Source organism: Pelodiscus sinensis, chromosome 17 (assembly GCF_052426305.1).
Source record: "Pelodiscus sinensis isolate ZL-2025 chromosome 17, ASM5242630v1, whole genome shotgun sequence".
Classification (NCBI taxonomy): Eukaryota; Metazoa; Chordata; order Testudines; family Trionychidae; genus Pelodiscus; species Pelodiscus sinensis.
Genome location: NC_143068.1, coordinates 28,856,230 through 28,883,166, shown reverse-complemented (window position 1 = coordinate 28,883,166; position 26,937 = coordinate 28,856,230). Strand labels below are relative to the sequence as shown.

General features: G+C 44.3%; 1 long non-coding RNA gene across 2 annotated transcripts; it reads left to right on the top strand.

The window, feature by feature from the left end:
* The first annotated feature begins 332 nt into the window (after positions 1 to 332).
* On the top strand, positions 333 to 26,937 carry LOC142818862 (uncharacterized). Of its 2 annotated transcripts, XR_012896559.2 has the most exons (4): positions 333 to 493; positions 21,700 to 21,742; positions 22,744 to 22,898; positions 26,767 to 26,937. It is a non-coding gene; the product is annotated as an uncharacterized LOC142818862 (long non-coding RNA). The 2 variants fall into 2 exon arrangements; XR_016347052.1 differs by lacking the exon at positions 333 to 493 and having other exon boundaries at positions 21,738 to 21,875.

Genomic DNA, 26,937 nt, shown 5'->3' with positions numbered 1-26,937 from the left:
GGTACACAATTGCACATCCAACTAGCCTAAAAATATGTGGTAAAAAGTCTCCTCTCCTCCCTCCCATTAATAAAAAATCTTCCCCTTTCTTTCTGTCATGCACATGCCCTGTGCAGGTATGTGCTTGTGCACACCTGTTCACTTAGCCTATGGTTAAAACTAGCGGTGGCTTAAGGAGAAAGCTCTTTGGATCTGGAAATCCCCTGTGAATATGGCAGTGACTGGCACATGCTCACTTTGACTCTCAGCCACTCTCCTCCCAAGCTATTTCTAAGTGCAAACTAGTGCAGATTAGTATCTAGAAGGGGGGGGGAGGGTGGAGAGGGTAAAGCACATGATGAAATCGTGTGATTAGAAATGTGGGCTCCATTTAAGCAGCAGAGGGCTGGAGAGGTGCAGCTTGAAAGATGAGCACTCTGTGAATTGAGGGCATCTTGGGAGAAGTAAATCTGCCTCCTGCAACACAGACTGAGCACTGGCCCAAAGACCCCGGGTAAATAAGAATCAAACTTCTCTACAGGACGTTTATATGGTTGTGATTTATTGGTGCTCTCAAACCCTTTGAACCTTTGCAGTCCATAGGGGGAAATGGTGTGTTACGGGGGTTTAACTAAATAAATAAAGAATAGAAAGAAATACATGCCTATAGCTACAGGAAAAATGTATTGTGCTATTTGTTCCAAAAGCCTTGACATGTTCAGGGTTTTTTTCCCCCCCTGAATTTGATTTTTGTATAGGATTTTGGTCAGTCAGCCAGCACTGTAGGAAATAAAACAACTGTTTGACAGATTCTTGCTTCTCAGGCCCTTTCTTAACACCATGCTTCCCTCCACCCAGTAAAGAGAACTTAACGGCAGGATCCTGACGGGAAAATCAAACAAACCTGCCGAGCGTAGCTGAGGAGTAATAGAAAACTCCTTGGATCTCTTGGTCTTGCCAGTATAAGTTTAACACACAATCTTGTTCCTTTACTGCATGTCAGACTTCTTTTTCTGTTCTCTGCATCCAGTGTATTGTGTCTTTGATTTGTACTCATGTGACCAGCTGCTAGCTCAGACTGCTGGGGAAGGAGCAGAGATTCCCATCCCTTTTTTCATTGCTTCTCTAACCCTCAGTATGCTCCTCTCTCCCCCCAAGTCAAAATGTGTCTTACAATTCAAATTACATACTGATATTTTTTGTACACCAGAGCAGCTTGTAGCTTCAATCTCAGCGACTTCTTCATTGAAATTAACAAGGGAAACAACAAAACAAGGAAACTCCAAAGTGGCCTGAATTTTGCTCCATTGAAGTTAGTGACATAATTGCTTCTAACTTGAGTGGGACCAGGATTTCACTCTGAGTGCAGTGTGCTCCTCCTTTGTAACATACTGCGTCTGTTACGCCTTGCAAAATGCCAGCTGCCTTTGCAGACAGGCTGTAATGAAAATGTAAAGGTAGAGTATAGAGAAAACATCATATCAATTGCAAAGCTACATATCTCTCTATTACAACCATTGTGCTTGTTTTTTGCCAGTCATCTTGTGGGTGATTAGGTCATAACGCTTTATGTGTACTCACCTGTCTATGAGCATGAAAAAGTTATGTGATCCATGTATGTCTTAGGCATTATGATTAGAGCTGCTGGAAAGTATTTAATGCAGTTTTTTTCCCCATGAAAAAAATGACTTTTTGTTCCAAATGAATACTTTCACTGTTCATTTTGGCTGAATTTTTCATTTTCTTGAGAATTTCTAAAATTTTCCCATCTCATTTTGGTGCTACGCTGCCCCACCCCCACTTTCTCTCTCCTTTTTATCCCCTTCTTTTACACACTCCATCCTCCAACCAAAATTTTCATTAAACAATAAATTATATGGGCGTTGGTATGAAACTAATATTTCTCGAGAAACTTTTCATTTAAATATGTTTTTCCCCAACTGACTCTAATTACACACATATGTTTTGGGGTCTGCAGTTTCTTTGCATCTGTAAGTCAGGAATAACAAATTCAATGGGGTTACACAGTGTTGTAAAACTTGCGTAAGAGAGATTGAGTGTGAATGTGTTGGTCCCGTTGAGGGGTCCCATAAGGCACAGTGCAGAGGAAGTGATCCTGTATGGAGCAGAGTTCATGCAAGTTCTTCTCTCCTTTGGTACCCCCCTGCGCATAGCTCTGAGGCTTCGCTTGGGAGCCTGATACTATTTTTGAGGTGTCAGCAAAACTCCTAAAGTTTGCAGGAAGTCAAGGGTGAGCCAAGACTCTTGGGATTGAGCTGTGTAACGTGGTTACTGTAACTTCATTCTCCCAGGTTATTTCCAACCTCCGTTGTCAAGGAGCTGAGAGGAGCAAAAATGACAAGTCACTCTGACTACCATGTAACCCCAGAGCTCACTCAATGTACTATGGGGACAACCTATGGGAGAATAAATGCCATGGCAAGGGCTGAGATATAAATATAACTGGGGGGGGGGGGCTCCTTGCCATTGTCATCTTGCTCTGCATGCATAGCTGCTCTCATGCCTCCTGTGTGGCAGGCTGCTATGCTGTGATCCTCCTGCATCCTCTGTACAGGCTCTTGTCCAGTTTTTACTCCCATGCCTGGTCTTTCCAAAGTCAGCTTCTCACTGGCCACCTCCCTCCTGCTGCTTCAGTGCTCATGTGGCCCCTGGTCCCCTTGGCCCTGTCCCTTTTCTGTCCTCACGATGTCGCATCCTTTTTCTTGTTCTCTCAGTGCTATGGAGTGCTCTACTCTCTGGGTCATACTGTGTGTTTCACTGGCCAAAACCTTTCCTTCTACTTCAGCCAGGGCTCACCACAGTGTTTTCATATGTAGTTGGGGGAGCCAAAGGGCCCAGGACTCCGGGCGCCATCACTGCCACAGTAGTAGTGGCCATGAGCCCCAAGCCCCTTTGACTTGCAGGACTCTGTATCAATTGTCCCCCTTCCCCGTGTGCAGAGCAATTGTCCCCTTTGCCTCCCCCCATCAGTGGGCCTGGTCTGGGAACATCTAGGTAAACATCCAGGTGGCCTGAGGCTGTGATGATACGATAGAGTGAAAGATGCTCCCCATGGCCAAATGGGTAAGCATGACATTAGGTCTAGAATGGCTTGGAGAGCTGATAAAAAGGCTGTCGATTGTCTTCCTCCCATCAGTTTCCCAATCAGATCTTTCCCCTGGTGGTAGAACGCAAAGGGCAGGAGCAATAGGTTTGTTGCATGTTGTGTATAGGAGGCCATCTCTGCCTTGGGGAAGAGGAGGGTGTGGATAAGAGACAGCCCTGCCCTGCACCAGTGTTGTTAATCCGTAATTTCTGAAAGACAGAGACCTTCCTTTGATGTATCATTCTGCGTAGTGTACTCTGTCCTCCTCAGAACGAGGGAATGCGTGCTGGCAGTTAATGAGAAATGCTGGAAGCTGTGTCCCAGGAGATGATTAAACCCCATGAGCCAATTAAAAGGAGTGTAATTGTCCCTGCTGTGCAAGTTGTTAAACAAGCTAGAGGTTATTGTCCTTGCAGTCAACGTAGTGGAACAGCCAAGAAAAACCTACCAGGAAATCACTGCCAGGGCAGTTTTGCTTTGTCTGGTGCGTCTCTTAAAGAAGTGCAGGGCCTGTTTAGGAGGTGGTAGTATAAGGTGGTAGTAGCATTTAGGAGGTGGTAGTAACATTACTGCCCCGAGTCTGATTTCTGGGTGATAAGGACTTGAAGCAAAGAGCACCAAGAGAGGCTGAAAAACCTCTGAGGGGCCTGAAAACTGAGCTGCCTTGGTGATATAGGACGTATATCTTTCTATGCTTCTGAACATAATGGTCACTCACCACAGGGAACTGACCATTCCCAGGAATGGTCACTTTGTGGAATGCCACTGACACACTAAGAAGCCCAGATGCTCGGGTGATCTGAGCAGGACAGGAGGTTGGTGTCCAGGACTGACTCTGTTTTCATTCAAACTGCTGCGAGAACTTTCCTGAAAAGGCGAGCGCTAAAGCAAAATGCATCTACCACTGTAAACTATTCTCTGTGCACAGCGTGTCCACAGACATGGCGAGCAATTGCATCAAATTTCTGTTAAACAATCAATCATTTTTTATTTATTGGCTCTGGATTTCTCACACACAATCAAGTGTTCATTATTTTTGGTATGAGCAGTATCAGATACTTCTGATTGGTCAAAATACTTGCATGCTAATGTTTCTTTTCCCTTATTAGCTGGGTGTGCAAATGTAATTGTTCCTTTCCCCACCCACCCTGGTCTTCAGCCAGTAGAGAACCTGAGTGTTTCAGCACCAAAAGCATGTGTATCTTGAGCTGGAGGAGGAACTCTTAGCAGACTCTCACACCCTTTTGTATACCAGCCACGAGAGGGTGACATGGTACACTTGGCCTGTACATTATATTAACACCTCCAATGTGAATATTTACACCTGGGGTTTTAAAACTTAGTTTTGTAAAATCTTGCTCATGCAACACTGAAATCCCCTTTCAACAAACATTTACTAGTTGAATTCTATAGGATAAATATTTGGATAAATATTTGGGGAAAGTAAAACCAAAAAGGAAACAATCATGTGGGGGACGAATTTACTTAATCTAGGCATGAATAGGTGGAACATCTTCTTTCTTTAGTGAAAATCTAGATAGTTTTGCAAGATGGATGCAACCTGTGGGATCAGGCATGACAATCAGAATAAGATGCTGGGATGAGTTTTGTAGCCACTCAATGACCAGAATTCTCACTGGGATAGAGTAGCTATAGTAGATATACCATAGCTGTGGGGCTGGAGTCAGGTTGGGAGGGGGGAATCTTTGTTAGGCTGTGCACTCAAGCTTCAGTCTGTAATTAGGAAAATGGGTACGAATTCATTTTAAAGATAAAGAAAAATGTCCAAAGGGGAGAAGGACTCACAACAGCAAATATTACCAAATTCGACCAAATTCAGCTTTGAGCTAAGCAGACGCAACTCCATTGATTTCAAAGGCTGCATTTGCTGTACTGAACCTTTCCAGCTTCCTAAAGAGGGGGAGGATCTTGTTGGAGAATCTTCATGGATCAGCTTCTCATTCGAGGTCACAGCCCCATCTCCTGTGCTTTTGTTTGCCATTATTTCAGGTGATAGATGCACTGTTAACTAGGAGCACTGACAGAGTTTGGAATGATGGGGGAACTGAGGCATATTGAACATGCTGCCACGCAGCTAACTCATGCTAATGTTCAATAATCCAATCCAGCTGCTACTCTCTAATAGTTGCAGGCTTGATAGAGCCCCCTCATTGAACTGGTGTGTTTCTTATGGGCCTGCCCACCCATCCTTCATGAATTTTTATTAAGCAAAACTGTAAGCGGATTGATTTTTACTCCTGTATTGCATTTTTATTTAATTCCTTTCAGTGGTGGAGACTCCATCATGTTATCTCAGTGTAAATCATGCCAGGGCAGCATGCCAAAAGAACAGAAAGACTCCAGGAGTATACTTGCATCCAGTGTAAATTTCACTCCTCTGACCATTTATTAGCAGAGATTCATCGATTATTTATTTTTTATGTTGGGTCAGACCCTAACAGCCCTTCTTTTAAATAAGGGTGGAAAGGCTCTTATTTTTCTTTCAATCTGGTAGAGATATAGTTTGGGTCGATTTAGGTAAGGCTTTATCTGCCTGGAGTTCACAAGGACCAATGGGAACCAAGGAAAACATTGATTTTACTGGTTTCTTCATAAAAGCCATAGCTGGATGTGGGGTAGCAGGAAGCGTACAGAAAAGGAATGAGCAGAATCAGGACTGTCAAGCTGTCTACAGTAGCTTGCAAATGTGAGTACCAATCCCAGGGCAGAATGTTACAAACCCCAATAGGTTGTGTGTTCTATACTTAGGTTTCACCAACCAAATATCAGCTGTGAACTCCAAGCACTATGGCAGCCTTAGTATGGGGTCACAGACAGTCCACTTGGGTACTCCGATCTGTCTTGCCACCTAGACAAGCTCACTTATGTGATAGATGGTCCTTTACACCAGAAATCATAATACTCAGATGACTCCCAGCACCAAAGGACCAATCACTTAACCCAGGTTAACAGCGCCTCAGATCTCATACCAAAGACACCACTTATAGCCAATCCTAAAATACACTAACTAAAGATTTATTAAGTAGGAAAAAGAAATGTTTACAGAAGGGTTAGGCTAAGGTTCCAATAGAAGCTGCTGTAATAAACAAGCTCTAAAAGTCCTTTAGAGCTAGCCTAGGCCAATAACTGGGGTTCTCTTGCTTTTGCTCAGGAAACATTGCCCCTTGGGCTATGTCTACACTACAGGGTTTTTGCGCAAAAACCCACAGAGCATCCACACCGCAGCATGTTTTTGTGCAAGAAAACTTACAGTAAAATGGCAGAACAGAGGGCTTTTTGTGGTGTAGGTTTCCTCTTTCTACAAGGAATAACTCCTTTTTGTGCAAGAGTTCTTGGGCAAAAAAGTGTGTGTGGATGCTCAACAGGGGTTTCTTGCTCAAAAAGAGCCTATCAGAAAAAGCACAGGTGCAAAAGCACAGGCACTTTCTTGAGCAAGAGTGTCCATGCAGTGTGGATGCTCTCTTGTGCAAAATCACTTTGCTATTGCGATGTGCTTTTGAGGGGTGGATGCGCTTTTGCGCAAGAAGTTTTCGTGGAAGATCTCTTCTGCGAAAAGCTTCTTGTGCAAAAACCCTGCAGTGTGGACATAGCCTCAAAGTTCAAGCAGTTCAGAGAGAACAATTTCTTTTTGACGAGGGTTTTTAGTTCCTTCCCCTGGAGTTCAAGCTGATGGGATATCCACCTGAGGTCTCCCCTTCATACTGGCAGAGGAGCAACAAACAATGTATTTGTTCTTTAACATTTCATAGTGGCTCTTTGGCTTCCAATGGGCCCTCTTGATTGGACCTAGCCAGATTCGTAGGAAGCCAGAATTTGTACACTAACGTTCCTTTCCTGTTTGTTGACTAATGTGATCACAGAGGATTACAGTATCAATGCTTAATATATCCTGATAACATGGGGTACAAATGTTTTCTAGGTAGGATTAATACTGGCTGCATCCTACAAGCATTTCCTAAATGCTAAGCACATTCTTATAAACTTAACATCTATTTTAAGAAAACTCACCTACAGGTGAGTCAGACTGGTTTCTATCAATGTGTTTGTCAGTGTTCAATGAGGCCTAGGGACCTTGGCATGAGCTGGAACATTTTTTCCCTACCAATTTTGTCATTTATTGCTAAGCAGAAGCTTCTGTGCCATTTCTAAATAGCGAGTGCCTTGTTTGAGTGGCCTACCTGTCTTTTCCTCATTCAAGATACTACTACAGTCTGCTACAGGAGCATTAGCTGTATGTACAGGTAAGTAGGCAGCAAGCAGACCAGATGCCAGTAGATGTCACTCAAGAGCATGTAGCAGAGTTCCAATGTATTATAGGACCAATAAGATTTCTGGTGCAGTGCAAAAGGCTTCCTTTCTGCTGCTCTTTATATCAACTCTTAATAATGCCAGCTTCCTCTGCAACTGTTTGGTACAGTGCTCAGCAGGAGGGGTCACATTCTTGGTTGGCCTCTAGGTGCTACCTTAGTGCAAATGATTAAAATAAAGAGAAAGAGAGAGAGAAAAAGAAGGGGAGAACCCTTTCCCTCTCTATGCTGTGCTCTAGTTTTGCTGAGTTACCATGCTGTATACTCCTCTCAGGTCTTGTTGTTATGTCCTGTCCATTCTTGGTCTGGAAGCTCCTTAAGAAAGGTTTCATATCATTTCGTGTTGTGAGGTGCCCAGCATGCTTTTGGGAGATGTAAGACATCACGTTAATAGCCACAAAAAGTAAAATACAACTTAATAAATGTTTTCAGAAGTTCTTTTTGTCTCAGGTAGGGGAGATAGATCCTGCAATGGGAATTGCGGAGGCAAACCCTGACACTTCTGCAGTTTGCTGTTGACTTCAGTGGGTTTCTCTGAGGCCATAAGCATCCACAGTTGGTACATCCTCTTGCAGGGTTGGAGGTCTTAACATCCTCCTTAGGCTTCTCATGTTTGGGGGAAGGGGAGGGGAAGGAAGAGGGGGTGAGGGAGGGGAAAGAAGAGACAAATCTTGAGCTGCTCCTTGTAACTCTTGAGTTACTTCTGAAATAGAAGTCTTTGAATGGCGAGCAAGCAAACATGAATATCTGAATCAAACCTCCACAAAAGATTAATAACCATCAATTGTTGTGTCCTTGGAGAGATGTATTTCTTTGCTTTTTGTTTCAAAATCACAATTTAGCAAAACATTTGCACTACTGTGGACATCTTTTATACTTTTTTAAATATCTAGGGCAAAACAAAAAACTCACGGGCAATTCTGTAGCTGATCTATAGTGAGTAATATTCTGACAAAAAATATCTGTGGACATTTCTAGTGAGCTCTCAGAAAGTCAAGAAAACAGACACAGAGCAGCAGATTTCTGCATGTCTAAATTGACATCAATGGAGCTGTGCCAATTTTACACCTGGGTCTCTGGCTGTAATGTGCTGTGTCTCTATTGCCACACAGGGTAGGGGGAGAATCAATTTATCTTTACTGAGGGACAGAATCAGGAACAATATCTTACTGCTTAATTGTTTCCTAAGTTTTTAGCTAAGGTAAAGATTTTCAAAAAATAAATAGTGATTTTTTTATTGTGTCTGAGTTTTTGGCTGCTCCTTTGGAAGTGCACGTTAAAGGAGACTGAATTTTAGAAATTGCTGAGCACTCCCTCCACCAAAAAGATCTGCCCCCTTTAATATGTGTAATGTATGGTCTAAAAAATCATTTTTGAAGACCTTGGCTTAGCGGCATACAATTAAAAACACTTTTAAAAATATTACTTAATATTCTCCTAACCAACTTATTTCTTGATATGTTCTGTTCATTTCAAACAGACACATTCATCAGTGTCTCAAACTGATTAGCCAGAGATCTTGCTGCGTGTTGGAGGGTTTGCAAGAGAAGAATAAAGCTGTAAACAAGAGGATCCTTAGTGGTGGGTCTCACTTGACCTGTCTTGTCCTGGTAATGGACAAATTGCCATCCCCAGTCCAAATACTGAATGCTGTAGAGGACTATTCATTTAAAATATGAGATGATCATATATTGCAAATGTTCCCAGTTCAATTTAGCAATTCTTGGAGGGAAAATAGAGGCATTAGAATTAAAGAAAGAGAGAGAGAAAATATTAAGAGACTTTTCTTCTGATTTATTACAAGCCCAGAGACAAAAACAGTCCATCTCAGATGGGCTAATGAGCTTGCCGTTTATGGTTGGTGAAGGTGGAGGCAATGTTTCTAATGGGAGCCATGGCATTAATCAGAAAACAAAAGTGACAATCTACAAACCTAATGACATTCCAGATGATTTGATTATAACATGATGATTGTTTAAAACTGTCACTTTTAATTTGGTTAAAAGAAATAATACGAGATGGATCCATAACTTAGTGATCTTCAAAGAATATCTGAAACATTAAGGAGAAGAGTCTTAGGCCATTAGAGATGCTCTGCATTTAGGGGACATCAGAGTAAGAGAAATGGATTGACCTAGTCCATGGTAAATCAAGTTGGATGATGTTAAAGTGTCTTGACCCTTTCTTAACCTTGTGCATTGCTGGAGCTTTAGAATGAACTCGCCACTTTCACCCCCCAAGAGCAAAACTCAATAACTAGCTGGCTAGGATGGAAGAAGGAAATGTTTCTAATGATTAGAGCAGGGGACAGTGAGTCAGAAGTTCTAGGTTTATGGTCTTTACTCTGTCACTGAGTTGCTGTTTGACCTTCAGCAAGTCACTTACTTTCTCTGCTTCTTGACCCCTTTGTGTTAAAAGATGTTATATTTTCCCTTCTAAGTCTTGAGGTGTAAGTGTCTTGGGCATGTCTATGCTAGAACTTTAAGTCAACCTAGATGGTAAAGACACAGTATGCACAAAAGCAAGGGCATGTCTACACTACGGACTTAAGTCAATCTACATAAGGCTGACACATAGCCACTGTGTGTCCACTCTACCTTTCTGTGGGTGATGAGTGTCTTCACCAGGAGCATTTCCACCAATGGGGTGGAGAGCTCGAGCTCTCAGCTCCACATGCAGCTCCCTGCTGAAAGCCCAACCCCCACCCCAGGTGCTGATCTCCGCACTGGAAGCGAGAAGGGAGCAGGGAAGTGAAAAGCCCCAGAGGGCAGCTGGGCTCCCCGACGGGTGCTGCAATGGAGCTGAGGGCCCTGGCTCTTGGTTCCCCACAATTGCCCCTGCTCAGGCAATGGAAGCCCTCCTGATGAAGGTGTGCACCACTGACAGAGGTGGCCTCAGTAATTGAAGTTCTACCCACCTTAACAGGCCCATTCATTTTCTTTCTTTGAGTGACCCACAAGCTTGGATCCATTGGCTCGGATCTCTCCAGCAATGTATTGTGGAATTAACTTGGAAAGTCTAGCTGTTTAGCTTGGATTTTGAAGCCATCTGCACGTATGTTGTCTTTCCAGTCTCTTGTATCCACATAATCCTACAGTCTGGCAAGCTCCATAATAAATCCAGACAGATGAGTGTGTGCACCATCTTCATTAACATGACTGTGCAGGCTAATGATGACCCCCCACTGTTCTCCGCTTGTTTTCTGTTGATTGTTATGTAATGTTTGGCAGCAGGAGGTAAATTCTTCTCCAATTTCGAGACCCGTTACAGCATGTGAACCCCACTGTGGGAAGTCACGGTGATTGAGCTTTCGAATCAGGTCCCATGCTGATAACTATAAATCAGGCCTATTATGTACTCCAACCCACAGCCGGAAACCTTCAGACGGGATGTGGCACAGCGGAGTCTTGGAGCTGCATGGGAGTTTATTTTGTAACTCTCAACAGTTGCATCCTTGAGGGGCTGTTTGTTAATGTGGTTGGGTATTTGTGCTCATGCAGATAAAGGGTGGCAGCTGTTTTGAAAGCTGAAAGTCTAGTTGATATAGAGCATCAGGCTTTGGGGTCACTCCTGATCTGCATGTATGATTTTCCTCTGTTTTGGTGATGCACCAGGGATGGTTGAACCTCCAGATCTAGGAGCACTGGTAGCTATAGAGACAAGGCTTTGCAGAGAGGAAAAAGGGTTGTAACAATTCACATCTATTATGCACACTGGGGCATGGGAGCCCACTCACCAGTGGGTGACTCATACTTGGTTGCATAATATCAGTGTAGAAGTAAATAGGATTTTCACTTGGCACTTGTTCCCAGCCCCTGTGATCAGGGGCTCAGAAAGATGCTCCTTGACAAGTGTGTTGCATTTTAAAGCACCAAAAGATATCTGTCTTTAAAGTATTCCAGGCAGCTTGCTATGGGTGTGCTAGTGAAGGAGAGTGTGTCTATAATCTTCCACACCCTTCATGAATCTCTTGCACAAGTACAAAGCGCAGTGGCAATCCGTGAAGTAGGGGAGGACAATATGAACTCACAGGGGGTATGTCTACACTACCCCGCTAGTTCGAACTAGGGTGGTTAATGTAGGCAACCGAAGTTGCAAATGAAGCCCGGGATTTGAATTTCCCGGGCTTCATTTGCATCTTGCCGGGTGCCGCCATTTTAAAATTCCCGCTAGTTCGGACTCCGTGCCCGCGGCTACACGCGGCACGAACTAGGTAGTTCGGATTAGGCTTCCTATTCTGAACTACCGTTACTCCTCGTGGAACAAGGTGTAGGAAGCCTAATCCGAACTACCTACTCCGTGCCATGTGTAACCGTGGGCACGGAGTCCGAACTAGCGGGGATTTAAAAATGGCAGCGCCCGGCAAGATGCAAATGAAGCCCGGGAAATTCAAATCCCGGGCTTCATTTGCAACTTCGGTTGCCTACATTAACCACCCTAGTTCGAACTAGGGTGGCAGTGTAGACATACCCAGGGTTAGCATGACTAGTGCTCGTGTTCTTTCTTCAAATGCTGGATAGTTGGGTGCAGTGGGAATGGTGCTGCTAGATGTCCTGTACTTCATTCACACAGTTGGGTTTGATACAAGATTCAGCTGTCAAACGATTTTTAAAAAATAATCACAATTAATTGTGAGATTAAAAAAGTTGTTATTAATAACAGTTTTAATTGCACTGTTAAACAAGAATAAATACCAACTTGAATTCATTATTATTTTGGATGGTCTCATATTTTGATAAATTGATCTCAACACAAGTCTACAGTGTTCACTTTATATTATTTTTCATTACAAATATTTGCACTGTAAAAAGTAAAAGAAAGGGTGTTTTTCAGTTCACCTCATGCTAGTACATTGCAGTACAATCTCTTCAACAGGAAAGTGCAATTTAACAAATGTGGATTTTTTTTACAGAACTGCATTCAAACAAAATAGTGTGAAACCCTAAAGCCTACAAGTCAAAGCATGAAGGGCTATATGAGTGTTTCGCATATCTGGCTCATAAATACCTTGCAAAGCTGGTTCTAACAATGACATGAAAATGCCTGTTTTCATTTCAGATGATGTTGTAAATAAGCAGGCAGCATTACCTCCTATAAATGCAAATAAACATTTTGTCTTAGCCCTGGTCTGCACTAGGGAGTTATTTCAAAATAGCCCCCCTTATGTCGAATTAATAAGTGGAGCGTCCGCACTACCTGTAATTTCAAAATAACGGGCTAGTTATTTCAAAATCTGTACTCCTGCTTTCCTCAGGGAATAACGCTAATTTCTAAATTGTTATTTTGAAACAGCGCTAGTGTGGATGCTCCAGTGCTGCTAATTCGAAATAATTGGCCTCCAGAGCCTTCTCACAGTACTGTGGCTACTCCTGCCAGCTCCACTGCTCTCCTTCTCCTGTGGAGCTTAAAACTGCAGGCAGCAGGGCTTCTCACACATGGCCAGCTTTGCCAGCTCTGTGCCAAATGGCAGCATCTGAAGGAGCCATGAGTGACCCCAATGCTGGAGAGCTCCAGCCTGGACTGGTGAGGAGATCCTGGACCTCATCGTGGACCTCCTACCTCCACGATCTTTGCACCAGAAAGTGAAATGTGGATGTGTATGGCCAGCAAAGGCCACAACCAGACCCTGGACCAGGTCTGGTTGAAGGTCAAGTTGCTCCAGAAGGCCTACTAAGGGTCAAGGAGCAGAGTGGTCACTCTGGGGCAGCACTACACACCGGCCACTACTTCAAGCACTTAGATGCCATCCTGGGAGGGGAGCTGGTCTTCTGTCACCCTGTCATTATGGAGTCCAGGAGGGACATGTCTGGCATCAGTCTCCAGAAGGGCAAGGTTGCAGACAAGGAGGAAGAAGAGGAGAAGGCCAGCCAAGTGACCATGCCCACCATCCAGGACATGCTCCTCACCCTGGAGTCAGTCCCTCCCCTCCCAGGATGTCTACAAACCTTCGGACGAACCCGGAGAAGGCACTTCAGGTGAGTTCTGTAACTTTCCTTATATACATGCGGCAGCAGACAATGGACTGCGAGGTGCTGCATGCTCCTCACTTGGCCTGCTTGGCCTGGGGGCTGCACAACAGCCTGTGCATGTGGGTGCACATGGAGTGCCAGTCTGGAGCACTCAGTACCATGATGCTCTCACATAGGATCCTCTCAGTCCATCTCACAAGTTCCTGGAGAGGCCTGCCTTACTCTGGCCTCTGTGGTGGGACACCTTCCCATGACAAGCCACTACCAAGGAGTCTGGGGTCATGGAACCACACAGCAGTGGAACCGCACACAGCACAAGGTCATGTCCGCACTCAGATAGCATTCGCTCCTGGTCAAGTGTGGCAGTACGGAGGGGGCTTATCCCATGCATGGGAATCTGTCGGGGGGAGGAAGTGGATGGGAACCCAGTAGCACTGTCCCTGGGAAGTAATGTCTGCTGCTCACATACACCTCCCCCAACATCCAGCCCCCAGCGGGCAGGGATAGAAGCTCTCTTTCTGCCAGTTCCAGGCCTGGCATGTATGGGGCACAGAAGGAAGCTGAGCTGCCTCATCCCCCCCGTCCTGCCCGCAGGCTCCTGGCCTGGTCAGCACATTCCCATGCTTGCTTGTCTCCTGGACTTGGGTGTAGCCATGCTCCCCTAGGATGTCTGTGCCCTGGAAGGAAAGTGCCTGCTGGTTAGGTAACATGTGGCCTTGCTCAAAGCACATTGCCATCATCTGAAGCATGACCTTTGATGTTGGCTCAGAGATTAGGGCTAGGCTTCATACACAGAGTCTCCTAGGATGACTGCCCTTGTAGCTTATCTTCACAGCTGGGCCAGCTATGACCTTGGCATGTCTCTCACCTCTACACCATCTGCACAGCTCCCTGGGATCCACAGGTGGAAAAGAATCTGTGAGGACCTGATGCTGGAGCAGATGGCCTGCCAGCAGTCCCTCATCCGGGGGCTTGAGGAGGAGTGTCAGGAGCAGGCCACTGACCAGGATCAGAGGAAGGTAGCCTGGGACCAGCTAGCATGCCAGCACAAGGCCATGTGCTCCTCCCTGACCTCAGTGATGGAGAGCATGGCCTTGTGCATGGAGTGGGGCACCAACCACCTCCTCACCCATGGCTTCCCCTTCTAATCCTCCCCAAGGCCACCAGGGCCCCTGAATATGTGGTGCTGGCACCTCTCAGGCAGCTGAAGCCTCCTGGCCAACCCGAGGCAGGTGCCAGTCCTAGCCCCATCCCTGAGCCTCCCTCTCCACTCCTTCTCCCTCCCCTCCCCCATTCCAGGTTCTTTCCCCAGTCCCTCCCCTGTTGTATACCCCCCCCAATAAACAGTCCTTTTGTTTCAGAAAAGGCTTTATTATTTCAGGGGAGGAGAGAGGGAAGGGAGGGCAGGGGGAGATAGGGGTGGGGGAGGAAAGGCACATGCATGGAATGCAGGGGCTCCTTGTGGAGAGTCACGGGGTGAGTCTCACATATGGCCTTGGATGAAACTCTCCCTTAAGCCCTCCCTGATCAGCACAGCTCCTTGACGTGCTTTCCTGATGGCGGTGATGTCAGCTGCTTGAATGCCTGTTCAGCCTCTGCCCCCCACCCTGGCTGAAAAGTCTCCCCCTTGCTCTCACACAGGTTGTGGAGCACACACAAGGCTGACATCATAAAGGGGATATTGCTCTTGCTGAGGTCCGGCTGGGTGAGGAGACTCCTGAACCTCCCATTTAAATGGCTCAATGCACACTCTACCCCCATGTGGCATCTGCTCAGACTGGCGTTGAAGTGCTTCTTGCTGGGGCCAGGCTGCCCATGTAGGGCTTCATGGGCCAGAGGAGTAAGGGGTAGGCTGCGTTACCCAGGATCACTATGGGCACGTCCAACTCCCCAACTGCACCATCAGAGTCAGGGGAAAAAAAGTGCCGTCATGCATCTTTCAGAGCCGGCAGGAGTTGCAGAAGATGTGAGCGTCGTGTGCCTTCCCCAACCATCTAATGCTGATATCAGTGAAGCGTCCCTTGTGCTCCACAAGGGCCTGCAGCACCATGGAGAAGTCCCCCTTCCTGTTTATGTAGTCTGAGGCATGGTGGTCGGGGGCCAGGATGGGGATGTGTGTATTGTGTATGACCTCCCCGCAGGTGGGGAAGCCCATTGTGGCAAAGCCGTCCACGATGCTGTCCACATCCCCCAAAGTGATGACCCTCTGTAGCAGCACCTGGTTGACGGCCTTCGCTATTTTGATGAGCACATCCCTGACTGTGGATTTCCCCACGCCAAACTGGTTTCTGATGCACTGGTATCTGTCCAGCATGGTGAGTTTCCAGAGCGTGTTTGTCATGCACTTTTGGGTCTCAGTCGGGTTTGTCATGCACATGGTGGGTCTCAGTCGGGTGTCTTGTTGCCTGAGAGCAAGGGTGAACTACTCACAGATCTCAAGGAAGGTGGCCTTCTGCATGCAGAAGTTCTGCAGCCACTCCTAGTTGTCCTACACCTGCAGGACAATGTGGTCCCACCAGTCCGAACTGGTCTCCCACCACCAGAAGTGGCATTCTGCGGTGTCCTGGGGACTGAGGAACATACGCAGCAGCAGGAGCGCCAGGATATGAGTGATCTGAGTAATCAGGGCCTGTGGTCCAAGCAGGTTCATGTCCTATTGGAGCAGCATGTGGGCATTCTGAATGAACTGCGCCATGAGGCACAGCACGAGCCAGCCACCCGCTGCCACCCAGCCCTCCGCCTCTTCCCAGGACCAGGCTGGCAGCTCCCAGGAGCCTGCTCGGGGCCATAAGAGGCGGGCGCCCACCTGGTCTAGTGCGGAAATTGTGGACCTCATCGAGGTTTGGGGGGAGGCCTCCAACGTCCACGACCTCCGCACTAGGCACAGGAACCCGGCTGTCTAGGGCAAGATAACTGCCAGCCTGGCCACCAAAGGCCACATGCGAACCCAGGAGCAGGTTTGCATGAAAATCAATTTGGTCCAGTGAGATCCCCGACCCTGAGCCCTGAGCTTAGGACATAAGAATGGCCATACTGGCTCAGACCAAAGGTCCATCTAGCCCAGTAGCCTGTCTGCCGACAGCAGCCAGCACCAGGTTCCCTGGAGGGGATGGATCGAAGACAATGACCAAGCCATTTGTCTCATGCCATCCATCTCCAGCCTTCCACAAACAGAGGCCAGGGACACCGTGCCTACCCCCTGGCTAATAGCAGTCCATGGACCCAACCTCCATTACTTTAACTTCTCTTTAAACTCTATTATAGTTCTAGCCTTCACAGCCTCCTGTGGCAAGGAGTTCCACAGGTGACTATGTGCTGTGTGAAGAAGAACTTTCGCTTATTAGTTTTAAACCCGTTGTCCATTCATTTCATTTGGTGTCCTCTAGTCCTTCTATTATGGGAACTAATGAAGAACTTTTCTTTATGCGCCCTCTCCACACCACTCATGCTTTTATAGACATCTATCATATCCCACTCAGTCTCCTCTTTTCTAAGCTGAGAAGTCCCAGTCTCTTTAGCCTCTCTTCACATGGGACCTGTTCCAAACCCATAATCATTGTAGTTGCCCTTTTCTGATCTCTTTCCTCTTTTTAGGTGAGGAGACCACATCTGTACACAGTACTGAAGATATGGCATACCATAGTTTTATACTTCCCCTCCTCCTCCTTCCCCTGGCTTCCCCCTTCCAGCTCCCTACTCCCAGGTTTCCCCCTCTCCTCTTCCACCCTCTCTCTTCCCCTCTCCCATCTCCTTTTCCCAGTCTCCCCAGAGGTTAACCCCCCCCTCCCCCCAGTTTTGTTTCTATATTTGAACATGTGTCCTTAATTTTTACATCAGGAAAGAGGGCTAGGAAGGAGTAAGTGGAAGGAGGTGAGGGAGGAATGGAGCACGAGCCCCTGATGGGGAGGACTGGGGTAGCTCTGTGGGCTCCTTGGGGTGGAAGCTCTCTTGCATGGCCTCCTAGATCCTGACAGCCTCCTGATTGACCCCCCCGGATGGCAACCTGCAGCAAGTGCAGCCGGGCTGATGGCCGAGGGCACTCCAAGACAGGACTACTTTGCTGTCCCTCATCGAGGTAGACAAGCAAGTGGGGAACCCTGAGAACTGTCTGTCCGGGTTGGTGGTCGGGTCCCTTTAAGCACAGCCCTTGGCTAGCCTGAGGCAGCAGCTCCACACCCTAAGTCCTAACCTGATGCTCTGCCGGTACTGGTTCTGGCCAGCTTTAACTTCAGTTCAGGGTTCACTCAGGGTACGTCTAAACTACATACCTCTGTCGGCAGAGGCATGTAGATTTGTTTGTTCAGCAAAGGTAAATGAAGCCGCGATTCAAATGATCGCGGCTTCATTTACATTTACATGGCTGCCGCGCTGAGCCGACAAACAGCTGATCAGCTGTTTGTCGGCTCGCCGCTAGTCTGGACATTCCCCCTGTCGACATCAAAGCCCTTTGTCGGCAGCCCCGGTAAACCTCATTCCACGAGGAATAACGGGGCTGCCGACAAAGGGCTTTGATGTCGACAGGGGGAACTTCCAGACTAGCGGCGAGCCGACAAACAGCTGATCAGCTGTTTGTCGGCTCAGCGCAGCAGCCATGTAAATGTAAATGAAGCCGCGATCATTTAAATTGTGGCTTCATTTGCCTTTGATGATCTGTCTAATCTACATGCCTCTGACGACAGAGACATGTAGTCAAGACACAGCCTCAGTGTGGACATGATATTTTGAATTAGCAAAACGCTAATTCAAATTAGTTTTTAGGTCTAGATGCACTAATTCGAATTAGCTTATTTCGAATTAACTAATTCGAATTAAGATAGTTCAAATTAGTGCTGTAGTGTAGACATACCCAAAGTTAGTTATTTCAAAATAATTTCCTAGTGTAGTGTAGACATGCCCTTAGTGAGTGGCTGAATGAGAAGTAGGACTGAGTGGACTTTGTTTTGGTTTTGAGTACAGTTATGAATTTTTTTTAAAAAAGTTGTACATTAATAAGTTGCATTTTTACGATAGAGATTGCACTACAATACTTGTATGAGATGAATTGAAAAATGTTTTGTTTCTTTTTTACAGTGCACATGTGTAATCAAAATAATATTGCGAAGTGAGCACTATACGTTTTGTATTCTGTGTTATAATTGAAGTCAATATATTTGAAATGTAGAAAAACTTCCAAAAATAATAAATAATAATAAATAATAACTGTAAATAGGTATTCTATTAGGCTAGGTCTACACTGTAGGTTTTTTGCGGAAGAGGATATGCAAATGGGACACTCATTTGCATATCTTCTTCTGATCCTTTTTGTGGAAGAGGTTTTTGCGATAAAAAGCCCCCTGTAGATGGGGTCATTTGTCGGAAAAAAACCCTTTTTTGCAAGATCCCTTATTCCTCGAAAAATGAGGTTTACAGGATCTTGTGAAAAAGGTTTTTTTTCCTGACAAATGACTCTGTCTACACGGAGCTTTTTATTGTAAATACCTCTTTCACAAAAAGGATCCAAAGAAGATATGCAAATGAGCACGCTATTTGCATATCCTCTTCCGCAAAAAACCCATAGTGTAGAATAGCCTTAGGCTGTGTCAAGACAGTCAAATCAGCCACTTTTCCGGAAAAACTTGCCAGCTGTCTACACTGGCTGCTTGAATTTCCGCAAAAGCACTGACTTCCTACTGTAAGAAATCAGTGCTTCTTGCAGAAATACTATTCTGCTCCCGTTCGGGCAAAAGTCCCTTTTGCACAAAGCTTTTGCGCAAAAGGGCCAGTGTAGACAGCTCAGATTTGTTTTCCGCAAAAAAGCTCCAATCACAAAAATGGCGATCGGGGCTTTTTTGCGGAAAAGTGCGTCTAGATTGGCCCGGATGCTTTTCCGCAAAAAGTGCTTTTGTGGAAAAGCATCCGTACCAATCTAGATGCTCTGTTCTGAAAATGCTTTTAACGGAAAACTTTTCCGTTAAAAGCATTTCCAGAAAATCATGCCAATCTAGATGCAGCCTCTGTGTTTAACTGTGTTATTACAACTGTTGCAATTAATCACAGCTTTTTTAATCGAGTTAATTTGTTTTGCATAAATTGCATACGAGAAGTGTGATTAATGACAGCCCTAATACAAGAGTTATGGGACAAAAGTCTATGGCACGTGTTATGTAGGAGAACGGCACCTAAAAATCTATGAATCCTAGCTTGCTTCCTGCTCATTCTTTAGCTCAATCTTTTGGCAGGGCTTGCTTGTACACATGCAATGTACACATTTCACTTCCCACTTTACATTTTAGATTTTCTCATGAGACTTGCACTTTCTCCAACATGAGCAGTCTGAATTGTGACATTGCTTTGGGAAAAATTTCTAATGATTTAGGCCACGTAATATGATTTGAAGCATGGAAAGAAACTAGCATACAGTAGAGCTGATTTTTGCTGTTGAGGAAGAATGAATAGTGGTAATTCTGCGTTGGTGAAATCAACAGGTGTTACCTTAGCTGCTATCTAGAGGCCCTATGTAACTGTTTCTATATTGTGCTCTGTCCCCATCTTGTGACAAAGGTAGCTGAGCCGGCTGCAGTCTTAGCTGACAGACTTGGCTCTCTTAGCTCAAGTAGTAGAGAAGTGGTGAGCAATCAGTGGCCCATTGGGGGATTCCTGTGCACCACTTTTTCTCCCTTCCCCCATGCTTCTCGCACACTTGGCATCCTGCACTTACTTCTCCTCCTCCCTCCCAGGACTTTGGGATCACCATAAATCGGCCGATTCACACCCCATCCCCACTCCTCCTCCTCCTTGCCAGAGCTTTAACTGCTTTGCAGTGTTCAAGCTCTGAAAGGGAGGGGAAGAGCAGGGATGCAGCGCAAATCAGCATCTCTGAAAGTGCTGGGAGGAAAGGGCAAGAGCAGGGATGGAACACCATTGGGAGAGGAGGTAGGGAAGAGGCTGGGCAGGCATTTATATTGTAAAGTAAGTGTAAATGTTTTTTGTGTGTTTATTATTCCAAGTTGATGACAGATCTCTTAATATATGAATGATTAAAGCATTGCTACTTCTTTTGAACTACTCAGCATGCCATATATTCATGTATTTCACCTTATTCTTGGGGTTATGGTTAGTGCACATGACCGATTTCAGTTTTGCAGCCTATGGAGATGAAGCAGGGCCACTCATGCGGCCTGTTCACTAGCCTTGGTTGCCCTGTTCTGTACTAGAAGCTCTTGCATTTAGATCCAGAGAGGTGCAGCATTTATACCTATATCGTATGCCATTGTTCATTGGGGTGAGCTCCTGTTGATGTCGGCTGGGCTTTGCCTAAGGGCTGAGCATAACGAAGAAAGTCAGCATTTGGCCCACAGAGAGGCACAGCATGTGGTAAACCTTGTAGGTTGGTTGTGAGGCTTAATTAATGTGTGTGTAGCGCCTTGAAGCTGTGTGATGAGATTTTCAGTTGGTATAATTTTGGCATGGCTCCACTGAAGTCCTCAGAGCTATGCTGACGTATACAAGCTGAGAATCTGGCTTGCAAACACTGTCACAAAGCAGTAGCAATAAGTGAATGAAGCAGGTCCTATTTGAAGGTTATGCACAGATATCATAAGAAAAGAGCTGACCGCTAAGTATACCTAAATAGTTGAGTGACAGGGCCTTGAAATAAAATTTCTGTCTTATTCCTGTTTAATAGTCAAAGATTAGCAAGCATGCAGGTGGAGATATATGGTCTAGACAGCATGTGATGGGCTAATGATGAATGTGAGCTCGAGAGGGGCTTCAGATTTGTGTCTCACATGCATAAATATCACATGTGGCTTGACAAGGACAGTGGAGGTCACTGAAATGTATGTGTTCACATTCATGGCCGTTAGAGAGTCAGTAGTACACGAGCAAGTTCCCTTAGGAAAGCATGGTCAGATGGTATTCCCAGAAGCCTTTTCCAGCTGACATGAGTTTTTCAAATCCATCCTAACAATATGCTTTGATTTTGTGGAGCACATAATATGTTGATAAGCATTGAAATGTTTCTAAATCTCTCCTCCTTTACTACTTATTTCTTTTTCCCTTTTCTTTTTTGCTCCATCCCCTCCACCACAGTGTTAATATTTCTTACTCTTAAAGTTAGAGGTGAAAAAGACTCATTAGTTCATCCTGACCTTTTGTGTGAAGGAGTATTCTGTTTGCAGTACATTTTAGTGCCTTCTCAGTTTAATTTTGGATCCCCTTCCCCCAAAGAAATTGAATTACAGTAAAGTTAAGGTTGTAGGCAGATATATCAGTAACTTTAGTGTATTACTTTACAAGATCATAAACTTGTTTTAAAAAAGGAAACTTTGTCTTTCAGAAACCCAGGAACTGCAAAGCTAAGGTTGTACTTCTCAAGCAAGGTACCCAATTGACCGTAAACGTATATTTTCTTAATTTCTGAGGGGTTCTTAAACACTTGTGGTTGCAAGGATGTCATGTTAACATCTGAACTTGGAGACAGGAAGAGAAGACAGTCCTACTAATCTCTCAGAAGTAAGCAATCAGTACTGGATTATTGTTTATCTTTTGTCATTGGCCATTAACAAACAAAATCATTAATAATTAAAACTGCCTACCAAGATCAACCACAGGCTCGGTGTGTGTGTGACTGCCAGACTGTAGGATGTTGTCAATTAATGAACATTTTCCTGCTATTTTTTTCAAAAATGGCATAATGAAAACAATTGTCCAAAGGTGTTCAAAGTAGCCACAGCTGTTGTATGTCATCACACCCGGTGGACGCCTAGAAGTGTTGTTCCAGATGGAATGCTTACTTTTATTTGTATCACTTCTTCCATGATCCTCACAAGTTGAGAAATAAAGGCCCACTATTAATTCTGTCCCATGCAAATTAATAGGGCTCTGTACTGGAAGATCCCACTGCAGAATTGGCATCTGTTTTTTGTTTCTGTTTTGTTTTGCTCATAGGCCCTTGTCTGTATTAGACTTTCCTGATGTAGCCACGTGGGACCAAATCCCAATGCACAGAAATAAGATAGAGCCAAGTCTGACCTACCACAATTAATTACCATAGTGTAAATTGCAGTGGTGCCATGTCTAACTTAGGAGTATGCACAGTATTGTTCTAGTAACACTGGTGCATATTTTTCTAGCATAGAGAAATGAAGATATCCCAAGTTGTTCCCATTGCTCTTCAAGGGTGAGGCAGAATCATCACAACACTTGACTACATTTGTTTGCATGTAAATACTAAAGGTTTTACTGATATTTTTGGTTGCCTGGGATCCATTTTTCACAACTAAGCAGACAAGAGAAGTACTTGAATGAAAACACAATTCTGAAAATGATTGAAAGCACCACTGCTGGCATGATATGTGTTTGTTTTTTGGTTTTGGTTTAGGTCAGAGTTTCCTAGTGGAAGTCTGTTTTCCTGGCCTTCTCATGTTCCAGTCCACAACACAAACATTCTTCAAAAACCCAACATTTATTAAGTAAGGAGGACTGCAATATCAATGGGAAGTTATCATGCAGTAACCTTCTATTGATCTGTGTATCGTAAGTAATGAAATCAATGGAAATATTATTTATTAAACATATTGATTAGTGAAGGGGAAAAATCTTGAAAATGAAGAAGACCAGTGTTTTCAAAGGATGTAGCTGGGAATCCTTTCTTAATGGTACCAGAAAAATAATTGCAATATGAAAATCTGAAGCCTTTTTACTAAGCAACATAAAATTATTTACAGCCAGGTGAAATGTTCATGTCATTATTTAAATCCAATCTCTAGTCAAGGGTACAAATGTTTTGGGTAGGGATGTCCAAGTGTAGACATTTACACGATTAATCGATAAGCCTAGGCTATTTATGAAATAAATATAGGAAAAACAACTATGTAACTCTAGTGACATGACTTTGGATACAGAGATCAGTCCCCAAATAAGTCTGTGCCTAGGCTTATCAGTTAATCCTGTTGACTACATTCATTCTTCCCCCTGCCCCGCGGCCGCTATATCAGATCTGCCTGCTAGAGAGGCAGCAGTGCAGAGGGTGAGCAGGCAGGCGGAAGCCAATATGCGCAGGACTTTTAAGGTGGCTCTCCGCATGTGCCAACTCTGCGGATCTGCCTGCCTCCACCCTTGCCGCCTCCTACGGAGGTCCTGAGGGAAGCCGTCTTAAAACAAACTGCCCCGGCCCATGGTGAAGTTATTGATAGTAAAGCCATTGCTGACCAATTTTTAATGGCGATCACACTGTGATAAATAAATCTCTTTGAATGTATTTGGCATCAGGTTTAATCCTCCACTCACTGTGTAGAATTACGTGCAAAACTTCCATTGACTTCTATGGAAGCAGGAACAGGCCCATATTACAACAGTGACTTCAAATAGAATAAGAACTGGCCAGTTCCATGCTGGTTTAAAGTCAGTGTGCATAGGATGCATCACAATGTAACAAACAGAGAACAATGCTATTATGTTATGGGCCCAAAGATATTAAAGCTGCTGAACAGTGATTTCCTTCAATAGTTCAAATCATCTTGGCACTGCACCAGTTCCTAGGGAAACTGTGCAAGGGTCTAAACTGGCCGTATGGCTCAAAACAGGTCATCATTCTTCTAAGATCTGGGTAAGAAGCCAGTTCAGGAAACCTGAAAAATTTTGAGCAGCCACCCTGTCCTCCTTACTGAAAAACAACTCGTTGGAAAGCTCATCACATACAACAGTGTCTGTCCATTTATTTCAAAAGCACGAATAGTAAAATCAACATAAGATTTTGTCAATATAGTGTTACAAAGCAGAATGAAAGGAAATAGGTGACTCAAGGACCAAAAATTTACTGGTTTACATAAATAAGAATACATATCTATTTAATTTATGAAATAAATATAGGCAGGAGAGTTATGTAGCTCTAGTAACATGACTTTGGCAGGCCTAACTATAGCCAAGTGTTGTTCTTTTTCGTACATAGATAGGAAATCTGAGTCATAAAAGATTGAGCTGCTCAAGGCCACAGAGGGGAACTAGACTCAGGGTTAGGATAGGAAAGTGGGATTTCTTCATGACCAGGCCTGTGCCTAAATCACTGAAATAAATCTCCATTGACTGAATATCTGTGGAATTGCCCTCACCTGCCCCACAGCTAGATGTGACCTTGGTGACTGGTGAAATAATGTCACACTTTTACTCAGTAGAGTGTCTTTATATATGTGGAATGATAGTAGGGCCCTATTTAGAGTTTAATGACAAGTGCGACAATTTTTTTCCAGAGAATTTCTAACATTATCCACACAGGAAAAGGATTTTATAATGGTTCCCTCTGCTGATAAAATGTCACATTTGTCATGCTCAGATAGCAGAGAATCAATCCTCTGGCTACTCAAGGTGAACAGGTAGTGATGATAATAATCACTGAGGCACAAAAGGTAAAATTTTCAGTGGTGCTGAAGTGACTTAGGATCTTGTCAGTGAAAATCAGGTTCTTAAGAGCCTAAGTCATGTTTGAAAATTGATCTTAGGCTACTACATCTCTTAAGGTTAGAGTTTCAAAGGTAATTAGATAATAAAAGCTGTAGCTAAGTATCTAACACAATTTTCAATGGATGTTAGATACCTATCTGCATCTTCAAGTGCCTAAATTCTTTTAAAAAGTGACCTTTTGGCACTTAGGAAAATTATAGCCAGAGAGATTAAGGACTCAATACACTGCCTGCAGGAAAATCAATAAGAGTTTCCCTATTCACTTCAGCAGGAAGTTAGTTGGTATTGGTCCTGCCTTGGGCAGGGAGCTGGATTTGATGACCTCCTTAGGTCTCTTCCAGCTCTATGATTCTATGATTTGGATCCATCCCTGGGCCACTTGTCAGTGGTTCAAACTGGAGCTCCATATCAGATGTAGCAAAAGAATCCAGGGGTTCCTGTGGCTAAGGTACAAGACTACACCTCGGTCCATTAGTTTGTCTTTTACTCTGAATTATCTTCCAGAGTGGAAGGCTATGTTGTCCAAAGTTCCTCAAAAACGTTTTTAAATGTAATTTTTAAAATTAAGGTGCCATATAATGAGAGGAGTAAAATTAATCTAAGCTGAATGTTCCTGGGCCACTAAATGAATGTTGTGGACCAGCATTGCACAAATGCACATCCTGACCTTAGGTGGGTGAGGTAATATCTTTCATTGGACCAACTTCTGTTGGTGAGAGACAAGCTTTGGGTCTGAAGTTTTCAAACTCTGTATAGTTTGAAAGCTTTTTTCTCACCTACAGAAGTTTGTCCAGTAAAAGATATTACCTCATCCATCTTGTCTCTCAAATATCCTGGGACCAATATAGCAACAACACTGCATAAATACTGACCCACAGACCAGATTGGTCTTATTGACTCACTAGAGCTGAATTTGTACACATTGTGGTTTAAACATTGCTACTTATACAAAGGCTGAGATCAGAATGTCAAATACCAAAATTTTCTTTTGAAATCCCCACAAGAAGGGATACATGAAATCATAGACAAGAGCAGTCAAGCTGAATCAGATCACAAACTAGTGCAGCATCTCTGAATTGCCTTTGTTTTATTCAGCTCCCCTAGGCAGAATAACTAAAGCCCTTTAAAATAGCATTAGACATTTTCTTAAAATTGGCTGATTTCCTCCCTCTCCCCCACCAAAAGACAGTTATCTTTGAAAAGCAGGATTTGTAAGCTTTGCAAGATGCTCCTTTTTTATTTTCTGAATAATTATGAGAAATTGGACCACCTATGAATTTCCTCATATGATCCAGTCCAAGAACCTCTGTGGACCCGTTGGCTGTGTTTACATTGGCAAGATTTTGCACAAAAAAGATTTTGTACACTGGCCGTAAGTATTTGAGCAAGAACACTGACGTTGTAATGTACAAAAATCAGTGCTTCTTGCGCAAATACTCTGATGCTCCCGCTCAGGAATAAGACCTCTTGCGCAAGTATTCTTGCGCAAGAGGCCAGTGTAGACAGGCAACGTTAATTTCTTGCGCAAGAAAGCCCAATGGCTAAAATGGCCATCGGAGCTTTCTTGCACAAGAGAGCATCTATACTGGCATGGATGCTTTTGTGCAAAAGCACATCTCTTGCACAAAAGCACATGCCAGTGTAGACGCTCTCTTGCGCAAATACTTTTAACAGAAAAACTCTTCTGTTAAAAGTATTTGCGCAAAATCTTGCCAGTGTAGACGTAGCCAAAGAGTATACTCCAGCCCTTTGTATAGGAAGAAGGAAAAGCCACGTTACAAATTTGTTTAGAAGTTTAAATGGTTACGTTTCAGAAGCCACAGCCTGGGTTAATCTCGCTCCACATTTAAAGACACAGTGAGGCACTAGTGGTATATTTGAAAATTGTGTTGGAATTGTACATTGTCACTTAAATTTGTATGGGGTTTCTTTGTCCTTCTTGCAGGCAAGAGGCTCTGTAATCAGAAGATTCAGTTTGCAGCCATGTAGCCTGGAGTAGGTGGCTTGAGCTGTACCTCACTGCCTTTTAAGGAGCATCCTCTTTTGTGTCTTTCTATTTTGGGATTCTTGTGTGTTATTCTGAATTCTAAGAAATAAAGTAGTGTTCTGATGCAAC